The sequence below is a fragment of the Saccopteryx leptura genome, chromosome 2, assembly GCF_036850995.1.
Source record: "Saccopteryx leptura isolate mSacLep1 chromosome 2, mSacLep1_pri_phased_curated, whole genome shotgun sequence".
Taxonomy (NCBI): domain Eukaryota; kingdom Metazoa; phylum Chordata; class Mammalia; order Chiroptera; family Emballonuridae; genus Saccopteryx; species Saccopteryx leptura.
In genome coordinates this window covers 331609619-331616040 of record NC_089504.1, presented here as the reverse complement: position 1 = coordinate 331616040, position 6422 = coordinate 331609619, and positions in this window count along the sequence as shown.

Here is a 6422-nt window from a genome sequence, read left to right as displayed (position 1 = left end):
CTCCTCCTCAAGCTTGCCCTTTGCTGCCGAAGGGGTGGGGCTGGGGTGCCTGGCTTCTTGAAGAGGGGTGGAGGGCAACTAAGGGCTTGGTCACTACAAGCAGGGGTGGTGATGAAATGTCAGAAATGGACCCACCAAACTTTCTTCTGAGCCACAAAGGGCTCCTTCCTGCCAGAAGCCTCAACATCCCCACCAGATAAGTCCTCAGTTACAGACTGGTACATTATCCCAATATAACAGTGAAGGAAGCTGAGACCAAACTGGCACAAAGAGCAAGAAATGGAGCTCGGTATCAACAGCCTGACACGTGACAGTTCCTATTTTCAGGTGTTTGGGGCTGCCTAGGTGACATTTTACCAGGTCTTGCCAGTGAACTGACATGTTCCAGCAGCAGAGAGTGGTGAGGGTCTTCCATGCACAGACCCAGGAAGCCACTGGCAAGCATTTAAGGCATATTCCTGTCATTTTCCAGGACCTATGGGAATTAGGAAGCTGAAACTGCAGAGGTGGGTTGGGGCAGGCCCTAGGGGCTCATAAAAACGACAAAGGAAAGTGGACTTAGTCCTGGAGTACAGGTGGTGGGAAAGGGAGCCAGTAAAAAGCTTTGAGCATTTAAGCAGGAGGAAGAGAAGTGAAAAATGCTCTGGCTGCTGTTCGGGAAGTAAGGAAGACTGAGCTAGACTAACATGAGATGAGATAGGACTAATGCACAAGAAGGCTGGAGATAAAAGCAAGACCAAACTACTGGGTGTACACAGAAGGCAGACAGCCAGGGTAGTGCATAAACCTAACACTAGATTCAATTGGAAATCTGCATCCTGCAACCACTACTTTTTCTCTTTTTATAACCTTAAGCAAGTCTCTTGACTTTCACCCCATTGAATTTCAGGTGCTTCCTCTGTCATATAAAAATACGTACCCATCTGTCTAACCTCACTTAGCTGTTGGGAAGAGAAGGTGATAGCACTAGCAAGAGCTCAGTGCTACAGAAAGATCAGAGATGAACTGGAACCACTCCCTGCCGGGAAAAGTTTCAGTGTGGTGGATGAAGTGACATGTGCACAGCAACTTCATGTACAAGGCTGCAGAATCAAGACCCTTAGAGGAGGCTGTTCTAAATGTGCAGAGGAGGTAGTCAGGAGGGCTTCTTGGAAGAGGCTGCTCTGACCTAAGCTTTGAAGGGTAAAAAAGGGTTCATATGGGCAGACATAGAAGGAGGAACTCTGGGAATTTGTTCACTCATTTCTATTTTTGAAACGTCTTAATTTTACTTATAATTTTGAATAAGTAATAAATTCACATAGTTCAAACTTCATTAAGTATAAAAGGTTATATAGTGGAATTTCTTATCTACCCCCAGTCACCTCATTTCCCTCCCCAGACCACCAAGAATCTTGGTCCAAGATTATCAATTTTTTAATATTCTTCTAGAGATACTTTACATATAAAAGTGTATGTGTATGTATGTATGCATATATATATATATATATATATATATATATATATATCCCTTGAGTTACACAATGGTAACATACTATACCTGGTAGTCTTCACTCAGATCTTTTCTTTTTTTTAATGCGAGAGAAAGAGAGAGAGAGAGAGGAACAGACAAGGACAAACAGGAAGGGAGAGAGATGAGAAGCATCAACTCATAGTTGCAGCACCTTAGTTGTTCATTGATTGCTTTCTCATATGTGCCCTGACTGGGGGGCTCCAGCCAAGTCAGTGATCCCTTGCTCAAGCCAGAGACCTTGGGTTCAAGCCAGCGACCATGGATCATGTCTATGATCCCACACTCAAGCCAGCGACCCCGCGCTCAAGCTAGTGAGCCCATGCTAAAGCCAGATGAGCTTGCGCTCAAGCTTGTGCTCAAGCCAGTGACCACAGGGTTTCAAACCTGGGTCCTCAGCGTCCCAGGCTGACACGCTAGCCACTGGGCCACCGCTTGGTCAGACCACCCTGATTTTTTAATTTAATTAAAAATAAATAAAAATTTAATAACAATATATTCCAGAGATTGTTCCATATCAGTACACAAAGAACTTTCTCATTCCATTCTATGGCTGGATTTTAACTAATTTCTTTATTTTTTTTCTCCTTTTAGAGATGCAGGAGAGAGAGACAGGAACATCAAGCTGCTCCTGTATGTGCCCTGACCAGGGAATTGAACCGCAACCTCCATGCTCCAGTATGACACTCCAATGAACCAATCCGGCCAGGGCTTAATTTCTCTTTTATTTTCAGAGAGACAGAGAGAGAAAGGGAGAAATAGGAGAGGGAGAAGGAAAGCATTTATTTGTTGTTCCACTCAGTCATGCACTCACTGGCTGCTTCCCATGTGTACCCTGACCAGGGAATTGAACCCACAACCTTGTTGTTTCCGGATGCTCTTAACCGACTGAGCTAACTGGCCAGGGCAGAAACAGTTTCTTGACTGATGGGTACTTAGTTTGTATTCATGAAACTGAAGGAATTGGGAGAATTGTACCAAGTCCAGTGCAGCTGAAGTTGGAAGTTTCCTTCATGTTGGTAATATTACTCATAACCAGAAGCATAGCTCAGTTTTAACACTGGGGGCAGTGAACTTTGAGATGAGGAAAGATAGGTTTGGGTTTGGGTCCAGGGCTCTTTTAAACTCAAGGCCTTTTTAAAACTCAAATTCCCCTCACCCAGCCTCCCACTGGGGCAGCTTCTTCATTAAGCACCTTCCTCCTCCCGACCTCGTCCTCCCCCTCTCCTTAAGCAATTACCCCCACTCTGGGAAGGTTCTGGGAAGTGTCCTTGGGATAAGACCTTCGGGAGGTGCCTGAGAGTTGGGAAAGGGAGACAGTCTGTGACCAAGGCCACAAAGCAGGATATGCTAATCTGAGCTTGTCCAGGTGCACCAACCCCTATGTCAGCAAATGCCTGTAGCAACCCCCATATCAGACACCCCCTTCCTGCAGCTCTCTGCTGATGCCACACTAGGTTCTCAGCCCATCTGGGTTTTTTTGTTGTTGTTGTATTTTTCCAGAATGAGAAACGGGGGAGGCAGACAGACAGACTTCTGCATACGCCCACCGAGATCCACCTGGCAGGCCCACCAGGGGGTGATGCTCGGCCCCCCTGGGGCGTTGCTCCGCTGCAATAGGAGCCATTCTAGTGCCTAGACAGAGGTCAAGCAGCCATCCTCAACGCCCTGGCAAATTTTGCTCCCATGGAGCCTTGGTTGTGGGAGGGGAAGAGAGATAAAGGAGAGGGGGAAGGGTGGAGAAGCAGATGGATGCTTCTCCTGTGTGCCCTGACCAGGAATCGAACCTGAAACTTCCACACGCCGGGCCAACGCTCTACTGCTGAGCCAACTGGCCAGGGCCTCAGCTCATCTGTTTTATAAATGCATAAATAAACTTCTTGTGAAACTCATCAGGCTTTGTGTGTCCCTCATCCCTCTTTCGGCTGACCTAATAAGACACACATAAAGAGAGTCATCCTTACCCTGGCTGGTTCGTTCAATTGGTTAGAGCGTCATCCTGAAACACCAAGGTTGTGGGTTTGATCCCCAGTCAGGACACATATCAGAAGTGATCAATGAATGCACAACTAAATAGAACAACAAATGAATGCATCTATCTATCTATCTATGTATCTATCTATCTATCCATCCATCTCTCCCTCGCTGTCTCTCTAAAAAATGAATCAATACATTTAAAAAGAAATAGTCATCTTCTAACCACTTTCTCTATGGTCAGGTGGTCTGACCTTTGATTACATATATATATTTTTTTCTGATCACATATTAAACAGATTGTTTCTTACTTTCAAGCTGCCTCCATCAATGTCTTTTCATCATAGTCTTGACAGAAACTACTCCTATTACTTTCCCTATGTCTACCATTGCCTATATATTGTGCTATGGTTAAGGTGACCATATAATTTATCATCCAAACCTGGACACTCCTGAGAGTGAAAGTGGACACTATTACTAATGACATTAGGTGCCTGACCTGTGGTGGCGCAGTGGACAAAGTGTCAACCTAGAATGCCGAGGTCACTGGTTTGAAACCCCAAAATTACCTACCTGGTCAAGGCACATATGGGAGTTGATGCTTCCTGCTCCTCCCCCCTTCTCTCTCTCACTCTCTCTTCCCCCCTAAAAGTGAATAATTTTTTTTTTAAATCTTGAAAAAAATGACAGGGGATCAATGGGCATAAACCATAACTGTCTTGGTCAAACAGGGATGTCTGGTTCTCATGTGAGGAATTCAGTTGATAGGCCAGGGGACTTCTTGAAGAAAAGGACCATAACTTATTTATCTGGGTATCCTCAGTAGGTTCCCAGAGCCAGATGTATTGTAGGTGTTTAACGCTCATTTGTTGGTTGCATGGATGACCTGGGTAGGGAATGCCAAAGTCCTTTCGAGGGCTCTATGGGATGCTGAAGGCGGAGTGTTTCTAGCAACCCAGCCTTTCACCTTTGATCCCCATCGTTATTTATAATATCTGGGCTTTCCTTGCAGATAGCCCCTTTGTGTATTGTATGCTTTGACCTTTGTATTCTAAGGATCAGGTCATTTTCACAATGCCTGGCTGAGACCCACCAGGCTGAACGCTGGAAAGGCACTGGCCTTCCTCCCCGGTCCTCCTTACGGTCAGAAGCTGTGAGTGCTCACTGGTCAGCATGGGTGCTGGTAACTAAGCAGTCTCAGAAGCCTTAGAACCCGTGACTTGACTTCCACGGGTCCTCTTCCCCTTCCCTAGCAGGTTCTGGTTACATAGTCCCCATCTGCAGGGCTGCCTGGATGGTATTCCTGGACACCTCAGTTTCCCCATCTTTAGGGCCCCTGGGTAAAGATGCTAAGTGAGTACAGAGGGAGGTTTATTAAGGCTGAGACCTAGCCCACATAATTAGCCTGCTTAGAGCCTCCCACCTCCCTAATTATTGTTATGATGGATGTACCCGCTCAGCTGGGCATTCCTATTTCCCCAGCCTCCTGGATAGCAGGAGGGAGCCCCCACCTCATTGGCCTTACTCTAGGGACCTGTAAGAGAGGAAACGTTCCACCTCCCTCAACCCCAAACCTGTGTGGGCAGAACTGCCAGGAGGAAAGGGATGACAATCAGCAAGATGCCCTGGGCCTCAGTCTCCCAATCTGTAAAATGAGGGGGTTGTATAGATCTCTGGGTTATCTGATGCTAACAATTCATATCCTCAACCCACACTGTGATTCTGCCCTGGCTCAGCAAAGCACCCCCAGGGGTTTGTGGGGGGCCCCTAAAACCAATCCCTTCTCTTCCTTCCCCATCTTCTCATCTTTTTCTCAAATTGGACATGGGACCTCAGAGTTCCAGGTAGATGTTTATTCAGGGCTCAGCCTTCCCCATCCTAGCTGCCCCAGGAGACAAAAGATCAGGGACAAGTAGAGGCCTGGGCCATACTTCCTGGGCTTGCTGCAGGTCTGGTCCCATCCCATCCTGGGTTAAAATCCGATCCTCAGAGGCTGGAGCAAGGAACTGAGATGGGGCAGTCTCGGCCTGCCTGCCTGCTCCACTGGGAAACACTGGTATGTGACCTCAAGTCTAGCTCCACCCTGACTTCTTCACTGTGGACCTTGAGTGAGTAAGTCACTTACCTTTTCTCTATGCCAGCTTTTCTGTGGAGGCCATCCCGTCTACAAAGTCCAATTCAGATACATTGCATTGGCTATTGACATTTTAAAATTTTGAGATTAATGCTCCTGACTAAATAGTCAGATATTGCCTGTTTTTAAAATTCTTGCCGTGTACCAGTGTGCCTGTCGCCGGCGCTGGTTGAAAATCGTTGTCCTAGAGCCATCCACAACACAGACCTGCACTGAAATGTACAGGCTTGAATTCATGTGGGTGCTGGGTATGCTGACCTGTCAAACTGCAGTGCCAGGATAACCACATTAGTGGAGGATAAGAATAGGGCTCTTCTCTGGGAGGCTGGCTTCTTGCAGCTGGATCAGATGGGGGTGGGGTAGGAATCAGAGAAGAGGACCAACACGCTCAAAGATGCCAGAATACTGGATTCCTTCCGGGTCAGCGCAGTGACTAATTCCAGGTACCGAGTACTTCCAATTTATCCTTCCCAACCCCAGCCAGGAGCCTCTGATTTGAGGTCTCATTTGTTCATTTGAATTGGGGTGGCATGGAGAGAGGGCTAGCCCAACCATCAGGACATCTCAGATGAGTGCCTTCTGCCTTATGTGAGAAGTATCTACTAACAAGACTCTAGACACAGCTCCCAGTCTCACCCAGCCCATTGGCTGACTCCTAAACCACTTTATCTCCTCCACATCCAGGGGTGTGGTGGGGTGGAGTACCCACACAGAAGAGGTCTGGCTTGCATGTTTTTCAGATATTTTATTAAGAATAAGGCATATGACAGTCACCCCTAAAGCACAAGGCTCTATTTCTGTGGG